We start from the raw sequence: 17,665 nt of genomic DNA, 5'->3' as shown, positions 1-17,665 counted from the left end.
AAGGGTCGCAAGCACATAAAATGTCGCACCTCCATGAAGGAGTGAGCCAGGTAGGTGACCCAAAACTGACCAACAGAGTATTCTGTTTCATATATGTCATATTCAGTATAAAGCTGAGGGAGCACAAGTGTCAAGCTCTCTTCTTCGATGGCCGACGTCTGAGGAGGACTTCGTCCATTCTTCTGTCTTCTATCCTGATCTGTGCATTCCTGAACCCAGCGCCTGCATCCAGTTCCTGTCTGCTGCTGAGTCCAGCCTGGGATTGCCCCAGTGTCAGCCCTGCAGCATCAGTGGTGATATATTGTCAACAGAGTGGGGTGAGTTGGGTTTGGTATTGGTCTTGTATTGGTTTTGTATATATTTCTATATATTCCTTATTTTTTTAAATTTTATTATTATCTTTTCTTTTCTTGTTATTGTTTCATTAAAGCTATTTTAGTTTTCCAACCTGTAAGTCTCTCTCCCTTGTTCTCTCTCCCTTCCCCTTCTGGGAGGGGAGGGGGTTTAATAGAGAACATCTGTCATTCGTTAGTGGCCGGCCTAGCCTCAGTTCTCAATAGTGCCAAGGGAAAACCAAAGGGACTATTTAAGCACAACGAAGTGATCACCCCATGGCCATGTTGGACAAGTGTATGCATTTCAGCTGGCCATGGCATGTTAGAGCAGCCTCTGAAGCTGTGCCAGCAGATTAGAGCAGACATCATCCAAATTTACCTCAGGAGGCCACATTTACAACCCATCACTCTGTGCTGGGCTCTTTTCTAGTGGGGAATCTGGCTTTGATGACTGCTTGGACTTAACTCATTGTTAAAACTGAGGTTTTGACATTCTAACTTCCGAAAAAGTAATTCAGGGCTGTGGTTCCTCATGTCCTTCTACACTAGCCTTGCAATGTCTGATGTTTTTAATATTGCACAGATGTGGGACTGTGATTATTTCATGTGTCTTTGGCTTGATCCGTAACCACTCTTAGGTGGGTACAAGTGCCACGGGGTTCCCTTTGCCCACCAGTGCCAAGGGACTGTGTGTGTGTTTGTACTTCTGCCTCCTACTGTCTGGCTTGGAGCAGAGCAAGTCAGAGACCTTTGAGGTTTTCTCTGATTGCATTAGCTGGCCTTGTTAGGGTCACCGGAAATGGGGGAAGAATTAATTCCCATGCAATAAAAGGCAGTGCACTTTAACACACTCAGGAGGAGGGAATCAGTCACAAATAATAATAATTCTTTTGATCATATGACTGAACTTCTGAAACTACCCAGGGACTAACTTGATAGTGCTGGGTGTTTTCCTCATCATTTGGTGTTTGTGAGCATGGATTACCTTTTTTGGCATGGTCAGTGGAGACAAAGCTAACAGTCCCAGTCATGAGCTCTGATAATGTTACATGACATGTTGGTGTTAAGCTACTGCAGGAATAAGAAGTGATTTTTTAGTATAAAGATCGCATTTTAGTGCCACAAGTCTTCACAGGCTCTCCTCGAAGCATGATTTGTAAGCAGCTATCTCTTCTGTGTAAGAAAAATTCTTACAGCCTAGAGGGTGTTTTGTTCTCAGAAAGGAAACATCCTGCTTCTTCCTGCAAAATACAGTTGTAGCACTTCTGATCTTGAGTTTATTCTAAAAAAGAAATCATTCCCTATCATCAAAAAGCCTGATCAAATTTAATTCTAAGAGCTGAAAATCAACAGCAGTTAAAACTGCAGTGTCTAGGCCAAAGCGATATATGTTTGAATGATAAACAAACTCAAACGGTTGAATTAAGCAGTTGTATCTATCTAATCCTCTTTGATCTTGAAATGGGTTCTCTTGCTCCTTTTCTAGTACAGTACACAAATACATTAGTGGACTTGTTAATCTGGCAGTTAAAAGCATAGCAATGTAAAATGGCTTGAAGCTGAAGTAAATAAAATTTGAACTGAAATACAGTGAACATTTTTAATAGTGAATGTTGTACCTTTTGATCAGATCATCACTCATAACCTATATAAAATTATTAGATTATATAAAGGAAGTGATCCAATTTAACTTTTAAAACGTATATTCCCTCCCTCTAGACAGCCTTTCCTGTCTAGAATAGATCACATTCATGAAAAATTATTTAAATCCATCCAATCAGTAGGCTTATGATAAAACAGTAGATCCATCACTGCTAGGAAGAAATGAGCTTATTTTTCATATACTACTCAGCACATCTGTGCAGACATGTCCCTTCAACTAAGTTACCCCTGAAGTGAAGATGCCATTGACAGAAAAGTTCACCACATCTACCCTTTTCTGTCATCTTTCTTGTGTGCCTTGGAGAAGGGTCAGACTCCCTGGCACATGTGGAGTCAAAGGGTCTGTTTATGTCATGTCCCCACTTTGACAAGCTGAAGACAGAGTCCTTCCACACAGGTCCACAGCTGCAGTGGTACAAGGCAGAGCAGGAAACACCAATAGACAGCTGTATAGAGTTTAATACGAAGAGAAGGGAAGGGAAGGGAAGGGAAGGGAAGGGAAGGGAAGGGAAGGGAAGGGAAGGGAAGGGAAGGGAAGGGAAGGGAAGGGAAGGGAAGGGAAGGGAAGGGAAGGGAAGGGAAGGGAAGGGAAGGGAAGGGAAGGGAAGGGAAGGGAAGGGAAGGGAAGGGAAGGGAAGGGAAGGGAAGGGAAGGGAAGGGAAGGGAAGGGAAGGGAAGGGAAGGGAAGGGAAGGGAAGGGAAGGGAAGGGAAGGGAAGGGAAGGGAAGGGAAGGGAAGGGAAGGGAAGGGAAGGGAAGGGAAGGGAAGGGAAGGGAAGGGAAGGGAAGGGAAGGGAAGGGAAGGGAAGGGAAGGGAAAGGAAGGGGAGAGGGAGAGGGAGAGGAGAGGAGAAGGAGAAGGAGAAGGAGAAGGAGAAGGAGAAGGAGAAAGGGAAAGAGAAAGAGAAAGAGAAAGAGAAAGAGAAAGAGAAAGAGAAAGAGAAAGAGAAAGAGAAAGAGAAAGAGAAAGAGAAAGAGAAAGAGAAAGAGAAAGAGAAAGAGAAAGAGAAAGAGAAAGAGAAAGAGAAAGAGAAAGAGAAAGAGAAAGAGAGCATATTTCAGTTGGAAAGGACCTACAATAATCATCTAGTCTAACCGCCTGACCAGTTTGGGGCTGACCAAAAGCTAGAGCATGTTATTACAGATATTGTCCAAATGCCTCTTGAGTGCTGGTAGGCTTGGGGCATCGACTGCCTCTCTAGGAAGCCTGTTCCAGTGTTTGCCCATCCTCTTGGTAAAGAAATGCTTCCTAATGTCCAGTCTGAACCTCCTCTGGTGCGGTTTTGAACCATTCCCATGCATCTTATTACTGGATACAAGTGAGAAGAGATCAGCACCTTCCTCTCCACTTCTTCCTCTGGAAGCTGTAGAGAGCAATGAGGTCGCCCCTCAGCCTCCTTTTCTCCAAACTAGACAAATCCAAAGTCAGCTCAAGTGTGTGAACTTCAAAAAATGTTCCTACTTCAGAAGTTTGGAACTTTTTTGTCTTCTGTAATGACTGGAAGTCTTTACCAACAAGGAGTCCTTAGGGGTGGACACACAATCGAGTCTCGACCTCATTAGGGTCCATCCAAGACAGAAGGCATGTCAGTACTCCATGGGTGATGGTCATACAGGTAATGGTGGAGACACATTTGCTCATCACCGTGGCTTCTTCAGAAGTTTTGCAAGAATGAACAGTAACAGAAAAAGAATTGCAAAATGCCCCCTTCTAGGGAGCACAGGCACCCAGCAAGGATATTCTCTTTGTCCAGTCCATCAGCAGCTCTTTGTGTGCTTATTCATGCTGAGGAACTGCCATCACTCCTAACAGTAGTCTGCTTTCTGTCTTCTTTTTTCACAGCTCTTTATCCATTTCTGCAAGACTCAGTGGCCAAACCTATGAAGGCTGGTTGCAACCTGATTGCAAACTGGCCAGTTTAGAATTTGTTCAGCTGGTCCTGCTGAAGGGCCTTCATGTTGGATTGTAGGACTGCTGAATATTTTTCTTGTTCCTGATGAGGAACATATTTCTCACCAACCTGATTCCAGGCTATCTGTGCTCAGTTTCTTACACCACAGAGATTATTTCAAAGACTGCAAAACTACAAGGATATTGGAAAGATTTGTATGCAATGGCGAATGAACGATAGCCTGGACCTTCCCTGATAGTGAGTTGCATCCCTGTGATGAAAACTTACGCTTAACACCAGCAACAGTTAAGACAGAATATTTTTGTGTGGTAAACAGAGTGAAACACAATCACACACCAATCAGCTCTCTGTGACAAATAACATGAGATGAACAGAGTTCTGCAGCTGATTTGCAGATTGGAGAAGTACGTGAGCATGTGCAACCCAGGCTAAGACAGCTAGTCAATGCAAAAGTGCATTATAAGCTTTAATTTTGGCATGTGCTCCTAAAAGGTTTTTTGAGATAGCTTCGCAGCAAAGAAGACTGGATGCAGCTCACACTTTGGAATTATATTTAAATGTTTCCGCTGACTGCAAATAGAAAGTTATTGATAGTCATTTTGTTGGACTCATTAGAAGATATAAATTTCTGCAGTATTCAACCATCCTTGTCGTGTCAGAATTTGAAGGAGGCTGTGCTGGCAGACTAATGCATCTGTTGTCTGTATTGATGATCTTCTATGAGTAAAAAGGCGGTGGCTCATCAAGGTGCAGGAGGTTAATGTGAATGGCAGCACAGACTGCACTAAGATGCTGTCGACTTACTATCTTTTTACAGCTATTTGTTGTGTATTTCCAAAACAGTTTGATATGAATAGACAGCTCTGGATCACTGTTTTTGTAAAATCCTGGACACTTTAACCAAAACATCAGTGAGATACATCAGATCTGTGGATGCTGTAAAGCTGAGATGTATAGCCTTTGATAAACAGTACAAGCAATCAACAGAATTTGTTTATGGTTGCTATCTCTTCAATGAAGCTGAGCTGGACTGGTTATCAAAATGATCTCCACCTCTGTCATATCTGCTGGAGGATGACTTGTGTCCATCCTCCTTTCCCCTTTTGAAGATTGGAGTGACATTGGCTTTTCTCCAGTCCTCAGGCAGCTCTCCTGTCCTCCATGATCTTTCAAAGATGGTGGAGATTAGCCTAGCAACATCTGCCAGCTCCCTCAGCACTCACGGGTGCATCCCATCGGGCCCCATGGATTTGTAGGTGTCTGGTTTGCCTAAAAGATCCCTAATCCAATCCGTCTCAACCAAGGGAAAGTCTTCCTTTCTTCAGACTTCCTCCCCTGCCTCCAGGGTCTGGGATTCCTGAGGGCCAGCTTTAGTGGTAGAGACTGAAGCAAAGAAGGCATTCAGTAAATCCACCTTCTCTCTATCCTCCATCACCAGAGCACCCACCTCATTCAGCATGGGGCCCACATTTTCCCCAGTCTTTCTTTTGCTATCAATACATTGAAGGAGCCCTTCTTGTTGTCTTTGACATCCCTAGCCAGATTTAATTCCAAGTGTGTCTTAGCCTTCCTCGTTGCATCCCTGCATACTCTGACAACCTTCCTATATTCCTCCCAAGTGGCCAGTCCCTTTTTCCACATGTTGTAAACTTCCTTCTTCCTTTTGTGTGTTTCCAGAAGCTCCTTGATCATCCAAGCAGGCCTTTGGCCTCCTTTGCTCGATTTCTTCCTCATAGGGATGCACCAATCTTGAGTTTGGAGGACATCATGCTTGAATAGTAACCAGCTCTCTCGGGCCCCCTACCTTCTAGAACCCTAGCCCATTGGATTCATCCCAGTAGGTCTTTGAAGAGGCCAAAGTTAATTCTCGAGAAGTCCAGGGTTACATTCTTACTTATGCCCTGCTCCATAGGTTTGGCTGCTGGTGTTCAAAGTCTGCCCTGCTACAGCGCACATTAGACTTGCAGAAGAAGAGCTGTAAGACTTTGAGTCCCTGCCTGTTCATTCAGGACCTGTATTAATGAACTCGCTCCTTGTCTGAGCTTCATTACAGGGATGCCTGCACCCTGCTTTGCACCACATTTCTGCTCATCCCAGCTTGATGGCTTGACTGCTTGGCTTGGCCATGGTCCTGCCTTGTCACAGGAGACTTGTCAGGCAATCACTGGGCTGTGGCTCACCCTGGTTATAGACACAGGACCTGCTCTGTTCTTCTTATTTGGGTACCATGGGACACCTTGACAGTGAGGTGACTGCCTGTTACTGTGGCTGTCACCCTCAGCTTCCAACTCACCTGCTTGCACGAATTAGCCCAATTCTGCTGCTCTCTGACAAGCAGATCATCCAAACAATTTCAAAGTCTGCAGAGGATTTTTGATTTCAAGTTCATAAAGCACTCAGAAATTATCATTTCTATTGTCCTTGCATTTTCTGTTCTAAAACTGAAAAATGAGCACTAATGCATAGAGTGCAGATAGCACATTTGACTTCCAAAGCTGTTTATCAGTTTGACGTAAAGATTTGCATCAAATGCAGTTTTATCTGAATTGGATCTAACAGGCAAACACACATTTTCCTCATGACTGTCCTGTATACCAAAGCTACTTAACTTTAAAATCAATATTGCATTATCGTGCAGTTGTGACAATATGGCTAGTAGCTTGTTTCCTAGCTTTTTTACCAGTTGGCTGCACATGAAGTCCTTTTCCAGCTAACACCTCTCTGTGGAATTTAAGTTTGTCATTTAGGGACCTGCCAATTTAAGACATACCCTAATCATACTGTCCAAAGTTTTCCTGGCACCCTAATGACATCATGACGCCCAAGGCTGCTAGCATGTGGGAGTGTGTTCCTCAGAGGAATGGCAATTCTGAGCTGTTTTGACAAACAAACAGGAACTAATTGCAATCCAGCTGTTGAAGAGCACAATTCATCATCAGGAGGTCAAACTTATTTAGCATTTTCAAAACTTACTGTTTGCAATGTTAGACATTTCGAGAGGTTTTTGTGGTACTTTTACAAATTAGAGCTGGTGTCTACTGATGCTTTATGGATATGTTTAATCCATATTTGGGAAGTCTTGGAAAGAACAGGTTAATAGACCTCCTAATTTAAAAATTGTAAACAAGCCAAATTTTTTTTATTATTACTAGTTTTACACGCACTCTAATGTATGTGTAAGTGTAATGTAATGCACCCTAACTCTAATGGAAACATCAGCTACAATTTTTTTGGCATCAGAGGTAGGAACTAGCTATTTCCCTAAATGTATTATTTCTAAGTAATGAGATTTCAGAAGTACAGTTTAAATATTTAATGAGTAAAAATTAATAATAAACATCTATGTCAAAGCACAGAACTTATATCTTCATATAAAGGTTTGGAAAAAAAAGCTAAATTGCTAGAGCAAAAATAATATATGTTGCTTTTCCAAGCCAACAGCAAAATCAAATTTGAAAGCAGAAAAAAAATATTGTGTGACTGACAGAATATGATAAGCAAAAAGGTCACCTAAACTGATTGCTCAGAGGAATTACAAAAAAGCCCAACATTACTGAATGTTTTTTAATTCATACTCTCAAAGTAGATATCAAATATCTACTGGAGACAACACGCAGACAAGGAATGGTGAAGCTTAATGTGGGCAATGAAATTATACAGACCAGTGAAAAGGTGAGGTATGAACAGCAATGGTGATTAAGAAACCACCTGGGGATGTGGTAGCTTTTCCATCATTTGATGTCCCCAGCTGAAGATTTCATTTATCTTCAAATGAAGACTTTGATGTCTTTTGGGGCAATATGCTATAGACAAACAAGTCATGCTTTACTTAAATATAAGTTAGCTTGCTCAAGATAAAGGTAAGTGGATAAAATTATAGCAAACACCATGACTTTTATAGGAGTTTATATCTCTTCTGTAATTTTATTGGAAACTGTTAGAATGAGTTGAAAACTCTGAATTTAATGTGCTAGTGATACTTCCAATTTTTTTTATTTTTTTTTTTTCTGTAATGAGTAGCTTAAAACATCAAGCCCGGCACCTTCTAACCCAAATTTTCAAGCGGCATTTGGCTACTTCAGTCTTACGTATATTAACAGCAAAATCTAGATAGAAAGGAGAAGATGGTCTTCTAAGTTCCTGAATCTGGGTGCACACCATGGTTGCACCATGGGGGTGACACTGATGTGAGGTTCATAATCTCCTCTTCTTCCCCTGAAGTCCTTGCTTCTGCAGAAAAGAAATCTTCAGGTGCTAAGCAATGGGAGAGGCAGTGTGCTTCACAGGTCCCCAGTCTTGGCAACCAGGGGACCAAAGTTATGTGTACTACAACTCTCGCTGGTATGTAAATTTAAAGAGTAACTATGACTGACATAATACTTACAATCTTCACTTACTTCATTGTGTACATAACTGAGTTTCATGCTTCTTTTACTGAGTAATAATGAGACAACAAGCTCTTCCACTGATATCACTACTAACAGTTCATCTTATTCTAAAACATAATTGTTTTGTTTTATTCTATACTGTAACATAGGTCTGGAGAACACAGTTCATCCACCCCAAGTCTGTGATGGAAATTCCCTTGCCCTTTGTCGCATCAAAGGACTTTGATTAACTTGCAAAATCACAATTTGAATTGTGCAGTGGATTTGATCAATGAATCAGTACTGGAATGAATAAACAACATTGCCTTCGTCTTCACCTTCCACATACTATTTAAATGAATAAATGATTTATCCTTTTAAAAATGCATTTTTGAACTCCTTCTCCTGCCTTTTTTTCCCTCGAATTGGAAAGTGCAGGGCTGGAGTAGGAACGAAGCAATTCTCAAATACAGGAAACATATTTTCCATAAGATTGAAGATTTGAAGATAACTTAGCATGGTTTGGACCCTTGGAGAGATGAACTCTCCAATTCACATATTGTGATTTGACCAATTCATGAATAAATTATAGTTTAAAATCTGATAATTTGCATATATTGATAATCAAGAGTATTGTGTACATTGTCAGACAAAGTTGTAAATGCTATGCCACTGAGGTCCAGATGTTTCTGCCCAAGGACAATGACTTCTCAGTAATTCCTTCACCAGCGGCTTTCCAGTTTGGAAGCACACGAGAATTTTCCTATACTCACATCACTTTAAAACATCACTTTTTCTGCCTTATCTCTTCCATACTGATCCATACTGTAAACCTCACAGTGATTCAAAACACCCTTCCAGAAAGGTTTCCATTTGAGGCAATGTTGAACCTGGTAACAGCCTCTGTGTACCCTAGAGGAGGGTAGGGACTGGGACACTCTTTCTCATCGGAGGAGGATTACAACTTTAACCATATGTTTTCCAAGGATAATTGCTTCACATTGCCATTTTGGATAATCTTCATAATCCACTGACTTAATTTAAGTGCTTCAAACACACTTGTACTTGGTTATATGGTGAAAAATAAGTGCTTTTTTGCTAGATCTTGATAAAACCCAAGAAAATAAAACACTCAAATCATATTTTAATTGGAAAATGATGGTTATCTGTCAGAGTCCTTTGAAAAAGCCCTTTTTAAACTTGCCTTACTGGTGTTGTCATATAAGATTTTTTCCTGTAAGGGAAAGAGGTTGCTTGCTTCTTTATGGGAAATTACTGCGCTGATGTGCTCAGAACATCACTTAATGCTGGTATAACCTAGTCAGCTGCACTGTATTATCTAAATTTTAATTTCTGCATAAAATCATTGAATGACTGGACTGCTGTAGTTTTAGAATATCTGTCCACCTTATGTCTACTTACTATATTATAGAGGCTGTCCCTTTAATTTTCATATGTGTTTTTCTGGAGTTGGTAGAGTACTGATGAATTTGTAGTTAATATTCTAAAAGTGCAGTTTGTATTAGCTAGGCAGAATGGTCTTGTGTTGCTCCCATGAGCAGCTGACGTTTTCAATGAAAAATATACTTTTGCACATCCAAGCACTGTTTCCCAGAGTACTCAGAGCTGACTGTGTAAAGGTGTTTTACTAAGAGAGGATTCCTATTTGAGGATTACTCTTTCAAGCACTGGAGATAAAGCAGAAATATACAGAAGAAAATCTGAAGCCCATCGTGCTGGAATTGGGCTCTAGATCATTACAATGTTTCCTCCTTAAAATTAAGGACAAAATTGTGAAAAATCCTGTTAAATATTATCTTTAAATTATCGTTGATTGTGTTTCAAATCTGATTTATTTATACGTACAACCCTGAGACAACAAATTGGAAGACACAAAGCACTATACAATTTTTTTTTTCAAAAGTGATGAAACAAATCATCATTGCTGAAATGTTTTATTTGCAACTTTCAAAACAATAAATGTTTTTTCAAAGCAATGTGAATTTTGTGAAATTATGTGAAAATCAAACAAATGTTTCAGTCTTACTGAAGTGTCACTTTCCAACAGTTTAATCAGAAAACCTTCGCAAGCCTCTGGCCTTGAGGCAGAATTAGAGTGACTTGCACAGTGACTCTGGCCCTGCCTGGGCAGGACATCAACGTGCTGGTGGCTGCGGTACATCAGGGAGGCAATCTACCTTCATCCCTCGCTGTGGCATGTTTGCAGAGGCTCTCCTGAGTTTAATTTTAGCTGTGCCTTTAATGAAACGCTCTCTCTCTTATTTTCATGGTCTGCTTCTCCTAAGTTGCTGCTCCCACAGTCCCTTAACATATAATTGTGTTCAAGGAATTGAGGCAACCAGCATTCTGAGGCAATTTTCCATGATAAACAAAATAACAACATGTAAAAACTGCTAATAAAAGGCATCTCCCTCAGGAGGCAAAGTATTACCTCAGTATTATCCGATTCTCTGCTTATTCAACGAGTGAGAATCTCAAGGTCAAACAAACTGAGCCCTCCCTCTAGGCAATGCTAATGCCAGACTGGCTATGCACACCAAAGTTGTGCATTACAAGCTTTGACTGTCAATATTCTTATATTGCTGTTTTTCCTTTCTAACTACCTTTCTCCTGCACTGCATCACTTTGATATTAGGCTTTTAAAAAGTCTTTTCTCCTCCTATTACCTGAAATTTTCAAGATAGTAGCTACTGTTTGTAGGTGAAGAAGCAGGCTATATATAAATACTTCTATACACTATGCACAGAAAAAATTGAGTCGAAGGAACTATCTCAGGAGGCTAAAGCACTTGAGTTGAGCGTTCAAGAATTAGGAGGAGCAGGACTATCTGTGCAGTTTTAACTCCTGCCATCCTTATATAAAGCTGAAGTGCTGAAGTGAGTGAAGTTATTGTATCTCATGAGACTTGTAATTTATTTTCCATTTTCTTGTTTTAAGCTCTGACTGAAGCACTTTTCTGATAAGCTATCCCAGACAAATGCTCCATGCTGCAGTGTTCATTCACCAAGAAAGGGCATGATGATACACTGCTACAGAAACCCGTAAGCAAGAAAAAAAGAGTTACTAAAAAATCAAAACAGCATGTTTTTTATGAGGAATTTGAAAAATAAAGCTTCAGCTGAAATATGGTCTTAAAAGAAATCTCTCATCCAGGCTGCTACACAATAATCTGACAAAAACAAATTCAGGTTGGCACTTCCGTTCCAAACTTCATTTTACTTTTTAATCTACTGCGCTCAAAAGGACCTATGAATGTTTTTGCATTAGGAAAGGCATATTCAGGGGTTTTATAGTCATCTTTATTCACAGGAAGGGAGAGAAGACTTGAGACCGAGGGGACTGGGATTTTTTTTCCCCCCCATCCTCCATGTATGAACAGCACCAGGTTGCTAAGGGCAGAGGAGGGAGATGTGTCTGCTTCCTCTGGCTGCTGAGCCCTAAAAGGGAGGTAGCTGGGAGAGAAGGAGAAGTAGAAGGAAGATTTCTCTAAGCACCTCAAGGTTGGCAGCAGGATTCTGCTGTTATGGAAATAAGAAAGTGCAGAATTTTTGCAGTGTTGCCATAGGGGGCCCTTACAGGGCTGTGCCACTGGAGATGGACCCAAGGGTGAGTACTTCTTCTAGAGTACCCACACAATGAAGGTGAGAATTCAGATCAAACACATGATTTTTTTTTCCCTGTACTGCAGACCAGAATGACCTCCATCCCAGTTCAAAAAAAACCCTGAGTTTCAGATAAAACACTGGTAGAAGGGACTGCATGAGTATCCTGCCTTTGCAAGAGAAAAAAAAAATGCTTTGCATCATGCCATAAAACTGGAACACCACCAAATGTTTGCCAGCTCTTTGAGAAGTTTTACTCCTGGGGCTGATAGAAACACTTTGCATGCTATACTACAGATGGAACTGGTCCTCACTGGCCTAGCGCCTTTGAATAAATATTCACATTTCTGCAGAGTTCAACTCAGCTGCAACTATACTTTTTATTCTCCCTCCATTCAATCCAGTCACAGGATCAGATCACCTTACAAAGTATGGTTTTCTGTCAGTGCCTGATTTACTCAGAGAATTTCAGATCCAAAGTTTGAACAGCTGATTTTGCTCTAATTCTCTGAGCAAATGTTGCATATTACAAATGCCTGTGTTTGTGTCAGAGGTGTTTACAGAGTATTCAGTACATGGAGAGAACCTGCACTGACAGGGAAGTAACAAGTGCTTTCAAGGATCACAAAAATCTATTCCCCTGTCGTCTTGAAAATCCACACCAAAATCTGTTCAAGTTCTGTTCTGCAAACTGAAAACTAAACGTTGTGGAAGATATAAGGAAAATGTAAGATATATAGACAATATTAACTATAGCTCATTATGATTCCCTAAAGCAAATTTTGAGATGTTTAAATTAGATTTGCTAAAACAGATTACGTAGAATTCAGAGTTTTATCCCTTCTGCTAATTTTGCATGAAAATCAGTTTTTCTATAATCATATTTTGTAGTGACAGTTCAAATATTGTTTAATTAATGCTTATAGCAGCCTTTAGAGCAAATGGAGGATATAACAAAACAGTAGGATACAACAAAACAATAGATTTGAAAACCTTTAATACATAAAGTGACTATTTGCTCATATCCTAATCTTCAAAAGATAGTAATGAAGAGTAAGATGATGGGACAGCACGTCACAAGGTATCCAATAAAGTGGACTGAAAAGCCAATTCTGTGGATGCTGGTCTCCTCAGGACTCAAGCAGAAAATTAAATACTGTCTTTCACAATGGATGCATGGATGGAAGGTTGACCATGCAGCTGGGTGACCGCCACCAGTGTGACCTTAGTAGAAACCAGAGACATTCCAAAAAGGAGACTTTCCATGCACAGCCCCCACATCCGCAATTGGTTTTGAAATTTTGATCTGCAAATTGTTTCTAGAAGTTGTCTATTTGTATGTAGTTTCTGGAAGATTTATTTCTTACTTTAACCAAGTAGATTTCCTTGAAAATATTAGTTACAAGACGAACTCATAAAGGCATTTACACAGCTGAACTATTCACCCACAATAACACACAGAGATTACAGTCTGTAACTTCCGCATCATCTATGGTTATTTACCACTTTTCTAAGGTATTCAATTATTTCCTCAGTACCTTAGGAGAAAAATAAGTTTAAGATGATTTTCTAATGGTAGCAGTGCCAGAAAAGATCCTCTAGATTAATGTCTCAGCCATAGTACATTTGATAAAAGGCCATATTTTTCATTAGCATATGGGAAAAGCAACAAATGCTAATCCTTCATCCAGGTTTAAAGATTTTGGGATTTGCCACGAACTAGAAATTACATATTCTGCTGTTAAAAAGGAGAATCAAAATAAAAAAGGATATAAAGATTTTACATTACTTCCTCTGTGACAAAAGCCTTCCAGGTAAATGATAATTTTATTCTCTGATTTTTCAGTAATCAATCACTTTTTCTATTGCCGGATATCAAGAGGGTTAGTCTGAAATGATAGAGTCCTCTGAAAAGAAAGAGTTTGAGAGATCTCATCTCTGATGACGATGCTTGCCTGTGCATTAGCACCATCCTGATATCCCAGCCATCATCCACTTGCAGCTGGTGAAAGAAATGAGACTTACTTGAAGCAAGTGGCCTCACTGTGCCGCCTGTCTAGTGCTCACAAGGCAGGGTCACCCTGCTGTTACTCACCACCTCGGTGGCAGTCTGTGGCAAGAGAGTTGGGTGTAAAGGGAGAAAGCAAATCTTGTCTGAAGTGCTGAGCTTCGTTTCACGGTGGAGCTTGTCCCCCAGACTTCCACTGTTAGTGGAGACAAGCAGGCACTTCTAGCCAGCCATTCATCTCAGTATGTTAAATACCTTTATTAAGTCGATAAGAATTATGCCCTAGAAAAGCCCATGTTCCTCCAGATAAAAGAGATACAGAAAGCTCAGTCTGTTGCAGACATCAACACCTGCAGGTATGCACCCCTTGTCACTTGTCCCTTCAGTCAAGTGTGCGAATCACTCAAAAAAGGCAAAGGATGCATCTACCTTCAGAAGACGAGAAAAGGATAACACAGTGAACCACAGGTCACTCAGCCTCTTTCAAAACTTCCTCCCTGGGCACATTGTAGAGCGAGGCTACTTGAAGAGTATTTCTGAGCACAAGAAGCAGCTGACTGGGGACAGCTGGCACAGATTTACTGAGGCTAAACCCTGCCTCATCAGCCTGATTGCCTTCTGTAATAAACTGACCAGATTTTTCAAGAGGAGAGCAGTACGGAGTGGTAAAATCAAGTGCCTAGACTTCAGCATGGCTCCCACAGTAGTCTTATATTCAACATCTGGCTTGTTGAATTTTTACCCACATCTGGTGGGTAAAAGTCTGTTGAGCTGGCTCAAGGGAGCACCATTGGGTTCTCTGCTGGGACCTATCTGCTTAACATCTTTATCAGAGGCTGGAGAGGGTGACTGAGTGCACTCTCATTGTTCTTGCAGATGATGCCAAATCGGGGTGAGCCTTAAAGAAAGGGCTGCGAGTCAGAGGGACTGGGTCAGGCGAGATGCCCCATGAGATTCAACAAGGAGAAATGCTGAGTCCTGCCCATAGGAAGGAAAGACCCCTGCAGCAACCCAGGCTGGAGGCTTGCTACTGGCGAGCTGCTCTGTGGCAAAAGCCATGGGCGTCCGATGGCGCAGCAGGCAGGACATGGGCCAGCAGCGAGTCCTGGCTGCAAAGACGGCCAACGGCAACCTGGGCTGTATGAACAGGGGCACAGTTGAGTTTAGTGAGTGAGGATGAGGGATGTGAAAGGAATCAAGAAGGGATTCTAAAGCTGTATCATCAGTAAAAGGAAGGCAAGAAGAAATGTGGGCCACCTGCTGAGAATATGGAAAAGGCTGAGGTATTCAATGACTTCTACACTTCAGTCTTTATTGGTACAATATGCCATCAGGAATCCTAGACCCCCTGAGAGCCATGGGAAAGTTTGGAGCAAGGACAATTTACCTTCAGCAGAGGAGAATCCAGCTAGGGAACATTTAAACTAGACATACACGAGTTCATGGGATGCACGCACAAAGGTTGAGGGAGCTGGTCAATGTCATTCAAGGCCACTCTTGATTATCTCAGAGGCATTGTGGTGATCAGGAGAAGTTTGTGAGGACTGGAGGAAAGCAAATGTCACTCTTATGTTCCAGAAGGGCAAGGAGGACTTAGGGAACTACAGATTGGTCAATCTCACCTTAATCTCTGGAAAGATGATGGAGTAAATCGTTCTGAAAACCACATCCAGATACATGAAGGGCAAGATTGTGTCAGGGAGTAGTCAGCAAGGATTTACAAAGGTGAAATCCTGCCTGACCAACCTGATAGCCTTCTGCAATGAAGAGACATGCTCAGTGGATGAGGGAGAGAAGTGGATGTTGTTTATCTCAAATTCAGCAAGGCTTTCAACTCTATCTCACGTAACACCCTCATAGACAAACAGATGACTTTGTAATAAATAAATGGACCGTGAGGTGGATTGTGAAAACTGGCTGACAGAGTTGCAGTCGGCAGCATGAGGTCGAGCTGGAGGCTGATCCCCAATGGTGTGCCACAGGGGTCAATACTGGGGTAAACACTGTTTAACATCTTCCATTCTGTGCCATGGACGATGGGACACTGTACCCTTACCAAGTTCACAGATGATACCAAACCAGGAAGAGTTGCTGATACACCAGATGGGTGTGCTGCCATTCAGAGGGATCTGGACAGGCTGGAGAAACTGGCAAAGAACCTCATGAGGTTCAACGAAGGGAAATGACAAGTAGAAAACTGAGTTATCTGACTTCAATAGCTTTGTGTATTTCCACATCTGGCAGGCCCTCATGTATCCACATTTGTGGCTAGATTAGATGGCTGAACAGTATAGATCCAGTGTTGCTTCTGTAGGTCTTCTGCATTTCACAGACATCTGATTTATACACAAAACCCCTTGTGTTTCACACTCATTCATGACCAGGCAGTAATGCCTATGTGTTGGAGCGTTTTTTCAAACTCTGACAAAAAGCGTGTTTAACTGTTGTATCATCCTATAGCTGATTTCTTGATAGCAAAAAAATTATATGCCACTATTTCCCTCATATAAACAGCATTTTTCTCCTTAATACCAAAGATAATCTCATTCTATGCCATGCTATTACTTAGTAGCAAATGCTACTAAGAGAATGATGTTGTGTTCACTTATTTTAACAGCAGAGTCCTTCTGGTCTCCTTTTGAGGTTCATTTTTGTCTATTTTTCGCAAATCCATTCATGTTTCACAAATAGAAAAGTATGCAATCAAGTACAATTTGCCATCAAGTGTCAAGCAGGAATTCACAGGACCACTGCAAGAGCAGCTTTTCGACATCCCGAGGAACAGAGGCATCCAACATCTTGTGAAAGCAAAAGGGAGCTTTCCTGTCATAATCTGAAAACAGTTGTGTGCATTCACATTGTGTTAACAGTACAGGGCATTGGTATAGCCAAAGCCCAAGGGCAACAAAGCCATGTGATTTGGCTGCCTTGGCATTAGCAGCACTACAGAGGATGCTGGGGCGCAACACCCAGCCGGCGCAGAGGAAGCGGCTCACGCTGTTTGCTCTCTAGTTGTCTTTCCTCTGTGAGCATCCTGGGAGAGCAGGCAAAGGAACAGCCAAAAAAAATAAAAAGGAGGAAAAAGTCACTGTTAAATACAGTGAATGTTAGAAATAAACCCTCTCCCCATTCTCACCTCTCTGTAATTGCATTGGTGTACTCTGGAGTGGGGAAGGCGCAAAATAACGTTTCTCTCAGGTTTAATTGACAAAGTGAAAGGGAGTTTAATGAAGTGGAAAAAAAATGAATAATTCATAGTCTGGGTCCATGAGCATAGTGTTACCATCAAAATAATCTGTTTGCAGTGCTGGTTTAAACATCAAAGAGAAGCACGACAGTGATGCTTGACCACAACACTATCATGCCTAAGTAGGCAGCTCCACAGCGAAAATCCAACCCCTTATCCCTGTTTTCCCATACCATGATTCACGGCTTATTTTTATCTTTACCACTTCACTTCTGCAGCTCCTTTCCCAGGCAGTGGCTGAGGCTCCTCTCAGCAGCCAAGGGATGAGCTGCTCTGTACTGCAGAGCAGAAGCCTGGGCACTAGCACTGCATGAAGAGCCATCGACACACAAAGGGTTCCTCTTTCCTTGTTTTTCCCCTTGGAAACTTCATAGTGTGCCCGTGCATATGCTATGCTGGTGTTCCTATCAGTCACTGCTAACGCATCAGAAAAAACATGATTTCCATCCCTCTGTCCTTTTTCATTTTCTGTCTTTGGCGTCATGCTTAGATTGTAAATATTTCTGCAGAGA

Source organism: Leptosomus discolor, chromosome 1, assembly GCF_034619465.1.
Source record: "Leptosomus discolor isolate bLepDis1 chromosome 1, bLepDis1.hap2, whole genome shotgun sequence".
In the NCBI taxonomy this organism is placed as follows: Eukaryota; Metazoa; Chordata; class Aves; order Leptosomiformes; family Leptosomidae; genus Leptosomus; species Leptosomus discolor.
This window is presented reverse-complemented; position numbering follows the sequence as displayed.